Source organism: Tupaia chinensis, unplaced genomic scaffold (assembly GCF_000334495.1).
Source record: "Tupaia chinensis unplaced genomic scaffold, TupChi_1.0 Scaffold148234_1, whole genome shotgun sequence".
Classification (NCBI taxonomy): Eukaryota; Metazoa; Chordata; class Mammalia; order Scandentia; family Tupaiidae; genus Tupaia; species Tupaia belangeri.
The window spans coordinates 2,266,392-2,278,534 of NW_006208084.1; the positions used below are offsets into that span (position 1 = coordinate 2,266,392).

The following is a 12,143-nucleotide window of genomic DNA, read 5'->3' on the forward strand; positions in this document are numbered from 1 at the left end:
GCTGCAGCCCGCCCCCCCTCCACGCCGTCCTGCTCGGCGCCTGCCGGGCCGGGTGCTCTTACCCCGCTGCCGCGCTGGAGCCCCGGCGTCCGAAGCTGGGGGCGCGGCCGCGCTTTCCTCGCCTGGCCGGTTGTGGCCAGGCCCTGCCCTGAAGGAGCGAAGCGGTGGGAAGCGCTGGAGGTGGAGCCGGCCCCGGCGGCCGCCCAGCATCTCTCCCCAGCGCAAGCTCCCCGGACCCAACGCAAAGCGGTCCCAGGCTCCTGCCCATGCGGGGCGCCCCCGGCTCGGAAGAGTCCTCGCGGCAGAGAGCAGCTCCAAGTGGCCGCCCAGAAGGGAGAGGAAGAAGGGACAGTGCTCAGCTTGGGCAATCCGGACCCTCCCCGCGGCATTTGGAGCCGGGGGCCGCCCTAAGTCTGCGCTTGGCTTCGCCGCTCGGACTAAGGGGAGTGCTTGCCAGGACCTGACCTGGACCTCTCGCGCCTTGTAGGCGGCGGCGTCGCCACGCCACCCAGCTCTTCGGCGTTTTTCCTCTGCTTGGCAGCAGTCACGGCTAAGGTAAGGGCTCTGGAGTTCGAGAGTCACCACGGGGGCGCCTTGGTGAGCTGCGCGGGACAAGTTCTCCAAACCTGTGGCTGGCACTCGCTGTACTCAGGAGGCCGACGGAGTGGGAGGAAGGGTGAGCACACCCTCTGCTGCCTGTGCTGGGAGTCCTGGAGAGGCTGGAGGGGAAGCCCGAGTCTCCGACGTCCTCAGGACCGGGTCGTCTCAAAGATTGCCCCGCGCGTAGGCACGCAGGCAGTAGACAGAGAGTGTGGGCAAGGAGGAGTTGCTCCTTAATGCCAGGTGACGTGCTCACATCCCGCCCCAGCACCTCTGTTAGCTGTGAGCTCTCAGTTTAGGGAGGTCCTCTCTTGCTTTGCTGGTGTGACGTTGTGAAGAACTTTTCCTTGCTCCGCGTTGCAGAGTCGAGGCTGATTGGGGGTTAGCGGCCATAACTTGTAAGTAAGTATCTCTTAAGACAGAGTCGTTGGTCGGCGGCGATATCTGTAGGGCGGAACAATTAATATGTACGCTTTATTAGACAGAGCTGCTTGTAGTAATTGATCAATGGATAGCGATCTAGATATTCTTATACATGTCTCTGCTTCCGAAGGTTGGCGTGACAGCTGTAAAGTTTGTGCATCCTCAACCTATTTTGTTAATTGCTTTATTACATTCTTTTAAAAATGTCACTCCTGAGGAATCAGTTGTGCAAGCTTGTCCTTGCCGTCTAAAATTTATTAAACCTGTGAGCTTCCTCCGGAACAATTGGATTTTAAATGGGTCACTTTGGAGGGAACAGATTGTCACTTGCACGCTGAATCCATCCCCCGGGTGACCCTGTTTAATGGGGATGGATTTTTTTTTTCTTCCCTGTGCTGATGTACCTCGGTTGAGCAGGTTTCTGCTGAATTCTGAATCCGTGAATTTTGTCACTCAGTCCATTAAAATGATCTCCGGAGGGAGCAGAATAGCAGCTTACATTTTGTGTGAATGTCACAGGAAGTTTTACAGGGTCTTATGTAAGTGCCCCAAGAGAGTGAGCTCAGCTTTCAGGCTCCTGCTTTTTTCAAGGAGCTGGGGGTGGGACTTGAAGGCCATGCCTTTCCTCTCTGACACAGGTGCGGACCCAAAGTGCTGTTCACTCTATGGGGGCAGTCACCTCAACTTCTTTTTTCTCCTCACCTCTCCTGTCTTCCCACCTCTAGAGTCAGCTTTGATAGACTTAGGAGAGGGTTCTAAATTAGGAAAGGAACAAGTGGTGGGTTCTTTTCTCCTTTCTCTTTCCTGAATGATAAGAATGAATTTCATGGGTGTGCTGGGTTTTCAGTGGGGAGGTGGAGGATAGTACACTGGCCTTAGGGGGTCTATACATCTCTTAATATACCTTTAATTTGCAAGAATACTTTGGTGAAAATTGCTTGAGGAGAACACACATTGATCCAGCCCTGCCTTGTTAATTCCATCCTAGGCAGAAAACTTAACTTGAACAGAGAGGCAAAAGCCATCAAGATTTAGATCTACCAGTGGGTTTTCAAGTATGGTGAGGAAAGGAATCAACCCCCCCCCTACACACACACACAGACACGTACACTCCAGTAGGATAGAGAGGTTTTTAAAGAACAGATTGTATTACGGTGGAATGGGGGTGAAGTGGGTACTGGCGCTAACAAACGTGGGCCCTCTTACTTCACTTAATGAAGCGTGCGGTGGTGGCTTCACTTTGTGATTTGAGATCACGCAGATTCCTTTGGCTTTTAAACCCTAACTGGAAGGGCCTTAGAAATGAAATGAAAGGATTTTTTGGTTTCATCATAGATCCCAGAAGGGCTTCTTTCTCTAGGAAGGTTGTGAAGGTTTCTTTTGGTTCAGGATTCTTGAGCTGTGTTTTAATTCAAGAGGATACAGAACATATGGGGGTGCTGGCTGTAGAGTCTCCATCCTTCAACCACCTACAGTGGCAGGACACTAGGGGGACTAGTTTTCTATTCCACCACTGATGAAATTAACACAGGGGTTGGTGATACAATAGGCTGGTTTATCTTTAGAGCTCATGACAGGAGATTCGGTTCCCAGTGCAGGGTGGCTCGAGTAAGTGGATTGATTCCAAATGCTTAAGTGATGGGCCTGGTCCCATCTGCAGTGACATTTGCACAGTTCAGAACCGGTTAATTGCAAAAGGCTATGTGAAATTCTGAAAAAGATAGTTACAGTTTCCAAGTATATTAGACAGAGCCTCCTGTACACTCTGCCCTTAGAACATCAGACTATGCTACCTTTAAATTTCCTGGTAGTTTGTCATCCAAACTTTCCGTTTTGGCTTTGTGAGTGCACGCCCCTCACAGTCATTTTTAAAAATCACACTCCTTTTAAACAACACCATGAAACAAAGTTTTTTCCTATCCTCCTCTTAAAAGTACATACGCCTATGTGTAAGGGATCGAAACAGGAAAATGCCATTACGTTTACCACTGAGCAGCAACTAGTGAAAACTAACCCTGGAGAGAATCTGTGCTGTGCTCCTAAGGCATGAAGGATGTCTTGAATATTTGAGGGAAGCCAATGGCAGAGATAGAGTCAAAAGTTGAGACAAAGGATGCTGGCTTTCCTTTGGGTCCCTGAATAAGGTGAGTGTCTTTGTGGCCAGAGAGTCTCAGAAAGGAGGGAACATTCTTAGTTGGGGGGGGTATAGAACCCAGGGGACTGAGAGCTCGAAGCACCCTGCCATTGCCTCACTTGGGCATGCAGCCACTTCACAGAAGCTGCAGGTTGTCTGTGAAGCCTCTCTGCTGTATCTGGAGTATTTGCTACTCAGAGGCATTCAGCTTCTGTCAGTCACATTGGTACTTGGAGGCTAGTAGGCAGCAGCCAGTAAAGTTGACTTAATTACATTCATTTTATTGTCATTATTTTTTTACTTTTTAAAGTTTCTTTCCAGAGAGTAAAAGAGAGGCACCGTCAACAGGGACTTTATGCAATGATCTCCCCCCCACCCCAGCCAGTTAGGATCACGGGCATGTGTGCACACACCTAGCATGTATAGGGAGACTTCAGGATGTGAACCTGGGACCTTCCATGTGGCTCCAGCATCATGGAGCTTCATGTTAACAGCTGTGCCACGGTGATTGGCCTATCCTTTCAATGTTGCAGATAATAATTAAGCGTCTACTATGTGGATGTTGCCCTGATCTGTGCTGAGTAGAAGTTCTGCATTTAATTTCTGATCTTTAGGAGATGCAGATAGATACTCATCCATTATTGTAAGCTCAGTACTGTTGTGCAGATTTGTTCAGGGAGTCCAGGCCAAGAGAACAGCAAAGGAACTTGACAATTCTTAGTGTGTGTGGAGAATTGTGGGCAGTTAGTGTGGCTGGCAGGTGCGGTGTCCTGGAAGAAGAAAGCTTGGAGTTAGAAGGGAAATAATTTAATATGATTCCATGCTGAGGACCGTGCCCTAGCTCCATGCTCTGTGGATTCAAATAGCGACAAAAAATTGTTGCTGGATAAGATCCAGGAATATCAGTTGATTATCCTACATTGTTATTAAAAACAGGAAAAAATGTATCGTTTTTGTTCATTACCCTTCTCCATATAGCATTTTGCCTGTTCTTTAGAAACTATTAGCAATGCAAATAAAGAAAGGGCCCTTATCAACCGTAAGTCTGCCCTCTTGTGTACGGGAATTACATTTGGGCTTTCATTATGTGATTATGCAGCAGTGGGAAAAATGACAATGTTACTTGACAAATGATATAGTATGGGGAAAAAAAAATCTGTGTGAGAACAAATTCCATTTTGTCAGATTTGGTTTCGGGTAGAGTTATGGTCGCATTTAACACTTGAACAAGGTTCTTGTATTATAATCATTTCAATTCTGGCCTAAATTCCCTTTGCTGTTGGAAAGGGAAAAGTTTTTGTAATACTGGAAGTGAGAGTGTGTGTGCGCATGTGTGCGTTTTATGGGATGAGAAGACTATATGCTGAGCAAGAAAGGTAGCTGTTAACAGCCTGGACCATATTGCAGAGAATGAACAATCACACTTCCAATGTCAGACTTCCGGTCCAGGTATATTTAGTTCTTCAGAAAAGAGCCAGAAGGACAGTGAGGGTAAAACTCAGAAGCTTCTGTGTGTGTGTGTGTGTGTGTGTGTGTGTGTGTGTAAGCGTGTGTGTTTGCTTTGTTTTCATCCCTGTCTTGAGTAGGAGACAGGGTCATTTAAGTAAAATCAGGAAATCTGGGGGCTAATCTTAGACCATCCTATGCTAACTTTCCTGTGTGACCCTAGAATACTTCTTGACGTCTCTGGGCTTCAGCTGTTATCTCTATGTAGAGGCGTTATCTTGTAAGTAGGAATTTAGAGATCCAGAGAGGAAAAGAACTTGTCCAAGCTATTTAGTGGACAAGTTCAGACTACTCCTTCGGTTTTTAGCTTTCTGGTTCTGAAATGGAAACAGACCTGACCGGTTCAAAGGTGTACTACGCTTCCTTGAAATAGAAAACACTGCGAGCGCTGAAGAAAGAATCACGAAGTCTTTGCTGTGCTGGTCGTAGGTTGTGCATGGAACCTTTGGAGTACATAAAGCCATTCACACATAAGCAGTCAGGCTTGCCTGCTAACTTTTTATGTAGTTCGGCAAACTGTTGGTTCCGAAATGTTAACACTCTTCTTTGACTGCTTCTTGGGAATTAAGTGCTTTGTGGTATAAAACAATGCTGAATTATTATTAGTTTCAAAATTAGGTAGATAAAAGCTGAGTTGACGCCTGTCTAGGTTAGGTCTACTCTGATAGCCTTTAGAGTCTTGCAAAACTTGCATCGTAGCTTGGAAAGGAAAATCCTTTCATTGGGCCTTGGCGGTTATGTTCTAGGGGAGTTGTTGGGTGAATCTGAAGGGAGGAATCTTTTTTAAAGAAAGATAGAGCAGGAGAACAGTTATGTAGAAACACCGGTCAGGAAGAACGCAAACCATCTTAGTTATGTGCCTGTGAATCTGTGAGGAGAAGGAAAGCTCCTCACCGCCACTGATCTCTCCGGGTCAGAGGGCATTGCTTATTGGAGAGAGGAGATTTGAAGTACATGCCGTGCAAATATAGGTTTGTTACATTATGATTTCAATATTGCAGGTGAGTGAGGAGTGCTCTGTATTAGGAGAGGTTGCCATATAAAATCTGATCTTCAAGTCAAATAATTTGAGATAAGTAGTTGTTTGGGATACAAAAGGATTTTTCTTTTGCAAAAGAGATTTATAGCAAGTCTCCTTTGAGTAGCTAGTTTCTTTATTGTATTTGAAATTATTTGATTAGCACAATCATGATAGGCACTTTTGGGAGACTCACCTGCTGTGTATACCAGCAACTGTTCAAACATAAACTAGAATGTTTTTAACAAACAACCCACTAGGTTTGCCTGCAAAGGAGCCTGAGATTGAACTGTTTTACAGAAAGAAGTACAGCCATTACATAACTGTCATAGCCACTAACCTGGAGTGACTTTGCTTGCTCTCTTTGGGCAGATTGCATACCTAACTACTGTTCTTCTAGGAGGTAACAATCCTAACTACCCACCCTCTTGAGTTCCCTAACCACCCTCACATTCTACCTCTTAAGAATATGTCAGACACAAAAAGTGGTTTAAAAAGTGAATTAGGGGCACCAGCCAATGGCGTAATGGTTGCGTCCCTGGGCTCCCTCAGGGCTGACTGTGGTTTGAGTCACGAACCCAGCAGCTTGGAACTGACAATAGGTGCATGTGTCTGCATGCCCAGGGTCCTAAGAGGAGAGTGGAGGAGGTAATTTCTCGCTTTCTGTCTCTCTGCTTGTCTCTCTGTCTGGTGAGTGCATGTGCCCTATAGCAATAATATCTCTTTATAAAAAAGTGAATTGGGTAAAGGTTTCTAAGATTCTGAATTTTCATAATTGCAGAGACATGGAATTCATTTTGTTCTGTCTGTGTTCAGGGGAGGTGTTGTGCACAGGCCACTTACAGAACCACCGAAGTCATGCTTATCCACTGGCTCTTTTTCTCTTTAATGGAAATATCAGGGCTTTGGGCTTTTTGTCCCTTTATCTCTTATGAAAGTTTCCAAAAAAGAATTTGTTCTAGGAATGGAGTGAAATGTAAGGTGCTTCAGGCTGCAGAGGTAATTTTGGGCAACCTGGAGTTGTAGGTAATCGCAGGCTGGGCTGCAGTGGAAAGAGCGATCTCACCCATCATTTGAGCCTCTCTTGTCACATTATGGGGCTGTGATTTGGACAGGCAGCAGATGCAGATGGCAGTGGAGTCCTGACGACTGGGAGAGCTTTGCTTTTAACATAGGCCTTTTCTGAATTACAAGGCCAATTGGGAAGAAAGAACTTGCCGATCTTTGCAGCTCTCCGTGGAAGCATTAGAGTTTAGGAGGATTTACAGTGGAACATGGGCATGTGGTGAGTTCTTCCTCTCTCTCTCTTTCTTTTGAATTTAAATTTGACAGGAACTCATGGGTGCAAGTGGTGTTCTGTGGTTAGAGATTGCTGCAGCTGCCTTGATACGTTAAACACATATTGATTATTGAGTGAGGTTCCCATTGCCCAGGCTAACTGGAAACCATCTCCTCCCCCTCTTATTTCTTAGCTGTGTGGATCCTTAATATGTCAACACTATTTGTGTGCCAGCCTTCTTTCTTGATGTCAACTCTCATCTGGGAATGGCCTTTAGTGGATTTCCTTGGCGCCTAGGGAGGCACAGGCAGAGCGATAAGTGGGGTGGGGGTGGGATTTTTCCTATCTCCAGGAGCTGTGCGTAGTGCTTAGTAGGCTTGCACTCAGTAAGTAGTTATGTCCCTCTGAGTGATCTGGCTACCGAGAGGATGAACGGTCTTATTTTCAGTGGGGGTGCTGGGGGAGGGAAAAGTGAATGGATAACAGTAGACTTAAATGGTGTTGAGGAGAGAGACTGGGACTCCTTGAAGCCTCTCCTGGAAGCTTTTATTTTAGAAATGTGAAGGACATTTCGGATCAGCAGAACGAATTCTCTTAGGGAGCATTGTTGTGGCTCAGACATTGATGGCTTTGTGAAAAGGCAAGGAAAGTACAATACCAAAATGTGTGGTGTGTTTTCTTTGCTCTGAATTTATAGGGATTTTAACTTATCTGGAATGAGAAGAATGGGCATGCTGCAAAGCTTGTTCACATTTAATGCCAAGTTGCCTTGAAAATGCCTTGAAAATCATTTCTAATACAACAGACATTAAGATGATTGTTGAGCAGTGCTGGCGATGATGATTATGAACTGACTTACATGTAGGGCAGGAGCCGCAGCTCCCGGGCTAGGAGGATGCAATGGATTTGGGAGGCTGGAGGGCGGAACTCTCCTCTGCTGTCTGGCTGTCTTCATCCCAGTTCTCTGTTGATTTGACTGGCTCCCACCTGGGCTTCTCCGTGTTGCAAGGATGCATTGATGCTTTCTCTGTAGGAGGCAGACTGTCATGGCTGGAAGAGACCTCACTGGTCTTACTGTTCCACTTCACAGATTTGGAAATTGAGGCATGTATGGTTCACATAGCCATGAAGCATGCAGCCAGAACTCTACTCTTCACTGTTCATGCTCCTCAGTTTGCTCACCCTGGTGCTGACCTCACTGCCTGGCCACCCTGCTGTATTTTCCAGGACGCCTCTCCAGGTCTACTTTGTTCCTGGTCTGTCATTTGTAGCCTCAGAGAGCCCCTTGTTTTCCCACTTAGGTAATTTTTTACCTGCCATACCCTTTGCGAGATCATACCCCATCCTCTGTCTCTTTCTGGTTGAAATCCCTCAGACTGCAGGCTCAATCTTTATGGTGTTTCTTTCACTTACTCAGTCAACATTCACCAAGCTCTTAACTGTGTGCGGGTCCTGGCTTGACCAAAGGATTGGAGATCATTCATCGTCCATCCAGTAGCCTGGATGCCAGTGTTAACAAAGGCATGAATGAAAGGCAAAGGATGGTGGGGACAGTATGTTGTGTAGCCTTGTGTCTGAAGGAGTCAAATAAAGTGAGAATATTGCGTTTAGGTCTTAGTGAATAGGGGATGGGAAGATATGGTGAGAAGAGGCGTTGCTGAAAACCAAAGAGAAGCAAATCAAACTAAAGTCTGTGCTGGGCATCTTCTGCTTGGCATTGTCTATATCTAAAAACTTTTCTTGTTCTGTCACTTACCTTAAGTGTCAATGCCTTAAGGGCTGGGACTAGCTTCCATCCATCTTTGTATCCATGGGAAATTCTGCTAAACTTTTAGCACTTAGGAATCCTCCAGTAAACACTAAAATTGAGAGCCTCATGTTCTTGCCTTTAAGGAACACAGAGAAAGAGAAGATATGAAAGAACAGTTCAGAGCAGCAATAGAAAGGATGAAGCAGTGAATGGTGGTGGAGAGTTGAGGCTAAAAGTTGAAGGGAAATCAGAAGTGAGAGCTTATGTTAGCTTCTTAAGCTCAGTGGAGGAAGTAAGATTTGAGTTGGGTCTTTGGACATAAAATCTAAATGGAAGGACTAAAGGGAGGTAGAGGGGCCAGGTTAGGTTGACACAAGCACCCACGTGTGTAATTAGGTTAGAGATAACCCCATTTGAATTTAGGTTGGTAAGGAGTTACAGATGATGTTGGCAAGCTGCTTTGGGGCTTGGGCTTTTGGAAGGCAGGGTGACTCTTATCAGGAGGGTGCTAGGGGACAGATGGAAGTGGAGGGACATGGAGGCCGAGAGATGTTTGGACAAGCTTTTGCGCACGTTCATATATGAAGTTCTAAAGGCCAGCAGGCTGGAACTGTTACAGTGGGATGGAAGCTTAGGGAGGTTGCAGAATTTTTTCTTGATCTCCATCATTGGGTCATGCATGTTTGCTTGATATTGAGGTCTGAGCGATGGTTTTCATTGTCCACTGTAAAGCAGCCTCATTGAAATAAAGTCTGCTTGTGACACAAGCAGCAGTTCTTAAAATAGCACTTTGGCTCAGTTGGTATAGGGCTCTGGTGAAACCGCATGCTCTGGATCCTCTCTTATTGGGGATTTGTTCAGCTGGTCCCTGGATTCTAGAACACCCTTTTTCCTAGCCGTGGATGACATCCAATAAGGGATGTAATAGAGAAAATTTGTTTCTTCATGAGTGGTTCCTACAGCAGCTGTGGAGAGCTGAGATCGGAACACTTGGGGCTCTGACATCTGGGCTCCCAGTTCACCTAAAAGCGAAGTCTGTGCTTACCTCCCTTGGCTGTGGGTGCGGTTCTATCCGCAGAAGGGCTTGCTGTGAGAGATTACAACACACACTGTCAAGATTGTGGAGTAAGCCATTCTGGATGACAGAATTTTCCTAATAGGATAGCCTGATGTCTTCTAGATAGTCTCTTTTTAATCTATAAGGAATTAGGGTTTTTCTAGAATGTTCTGTGTACTTACCCTCACTGGCTCACTGTCAACTGCTGGGAAACCTCCAACTTTCTTATCAGTACATGAAAGCTTGTTATGAGCCAGGCCTTCCTCACCTTTCTCTGTAGCCTCGTCTTCTCCCCACCTGCCTCCTCTCCCCCCATTTCCTGCATCAGCAATCCCTAAGTCACTAGTTTTCTTTCTTGCTTCCCCAGACCTGCCAAGCTGTACACATACATACCCCTCCTTCTGACTGGTAAGCTCTTCTCATGTTCCTTTGTTTTTTTTTTGGAGGGTACATGTACTTTATAGGGACAGAGAGAAGCTAAAGCACCCCCTCTGGGGAATGGTTATGCTGCAGTCCCTTTCCACCTCTCCCTCCTTTTGAGGTACTGGGCATGCAAGCACATTCATCTTGTGTGTTTCTCAAGCTGCCAGGTCCAGGACTTGAACTGCATGGTCATCCATGTGGGATATGGCTTCCTTAACCACAAGGTCATGGAGCTGGCCCAAGCTCTTTCATTCTTTATCTGCCTACGCCTCTCTGTTCTTTTCTCAGAACCTAGCTCAGGCCGCCCTTCCTCCAGGTTTTTCCTGACACTGGGTGCACAGTTGCACCTGCAGCTTGATACTGACCACTGCTGTGTCCTTTTTGCACCTGTGCCGTCTTCTCAGTTCCTTGACTTTACTGTCTCCCACTCTTCAGAGACAGCAGAGTCAAGGAACTTTTCGGTGAAGACTTCATCTTACCACACTGGGGATCTTCAGGGTTTTTCCATATGCCTAGGGCAAACCAAAAACTGGTGGTGTTGGTGGTTGTTTTGTCCTTCGCTGGCCCAGCGTAGTGCAGACTATGTGCCGTGCTGCAGGGCCAGGTGGGCAATGTGCACTGGCTTCTTAAGTGCTCCCCGATCTAGAGCCGTTCTGGTCTGTGCCCTTCTCAGCCATGACCAGAACAGCTCTTGGCCCTTCTTGGGCCATAGTGATCCCTTCAAGAATCTGGTGGTAGTTGTTGGGGTGGGTACAAATGGGGTCCTTATCATCTCTCCAGACCTGGCAATGGCTTCATATAAGCCCTCGGGACAGCATATTAGGTGAGGGAGGACATGAACCTTGTATTTTTCTTTCCTCCTTTTTTCCCCCTCATCTGGACTTTTTTTTTTTTTTTAAAGCTCTTGCCATAGGGTGCGTGCATTCACTGTAGAGGGACCATAGACAGTGAGAGGGAGAATGAGAAATCAACCCCCATGAGGGATGGCCATGCCCGCAGTCCCTTCTCTTCATTTTTCCTCTTGGGATTTTGGACATGCATGCACACACACGTGTCTCATGTTCAAGCCACCAGGTCTAGAACTCGAACCATAGTTGGCTGTGTGGGAGTCCAGCTCCTTAACAACCATGCCACCTGCTGGCCCACATCTGGACTAATCTTGACTACTGAGTCGCCACCTACTCAGTCTATCTATTTGCTGTCTTAACCCCCCTTGCTTTTCGCTGCTCTTTTTCTTTTTTCTCAGGTCCTCAACTCTCTCTTTCTTCTCCTCTTAGCCTTTTAAACTTTGAAGGGGAAGGCCAGTCCTTGGGAGTTGTCATTGGGCAATTGCAGGCACTTCTCCTTCAAGACACATAGGCCTTACCCTCGAGCATATGATTCTTTCTGGCTGTCCTCTTGGTCCCTAGATGCTGAAGGACACTTTGACCACCGTTCTGTTTACTAGAACTAATACTGCTTTGCATCCTTTAAAGAACCAGGTGCAGAGTGGCGGTTACCATTGACTGAGAAATTACCGGACAGTGATGGAGCAGGGCAGAAGAGGCTCAGATAAATTTGTGCAGAAGCTCAGCAGCAGAGCCTGAAGATGCTTCCCCAGAGAACCAGGTGTTTACGTTAGGATATTTAGTATTGCCTCAAGTATTTGTGAGGTCCATTTGGGTTTTTATTACACAGTCCTTGTATGCCAGGCATGGGTGCTGCGTGAATAGGTCTGCTTAGCAAATCACAGAAGAGTGACAGAAGCCCTAGGGTTAGCGGAGGATTTGTGTGATGCAGGCAGTAGCAAAACTTTATGAACTTGTACTTGGCATGGGTGTTGGTTATGTGGTTCATGAAGCCTGGTAGCATCTCTAATGGTGGTTTGGCGTAATCCACACCAGGGGATGCTTTCTCAGGGATCTTAGTTTTTGCCATGTTCTGTTCTTTTCTGCTCCGGTTGCCTGTAACTCC

The 12,143-nt window shown here is 46.5% G+C and overlaps 1 protein-coding gene across 4 annotated transcripts in view; it reads left to right on the forward strand.

Annotated features, from left to right (window-relative positions):
* LARGE1 (LARGE xylosyl- and glucuronyltransferase 1) overlaps positions 1 to 12,143 on the forward strand; it is a 662,422-nt gene that overhangs the window by 2,698 nt on the left and 647,581 nt on the right. For 2 of the 4 annotated variants that reach the window (XM_006170333.2, XM_027769041.1), the window contains exon 1: positions 7 to 555. The exons of 1 other annotated variant lie outside the window; for it this stretch is intronic. The gene's annotated coding sequence lies outside the window, so the exon portion shown is untranslated. Of the gene's footprint in view, positions 1 to 6; positions 556 to 892; positions 1,003 to 12,143 lie in introns of those variants that run through there. One more of the 4 variants, XM_027769038.1, reaches the window with a different exon arrangement.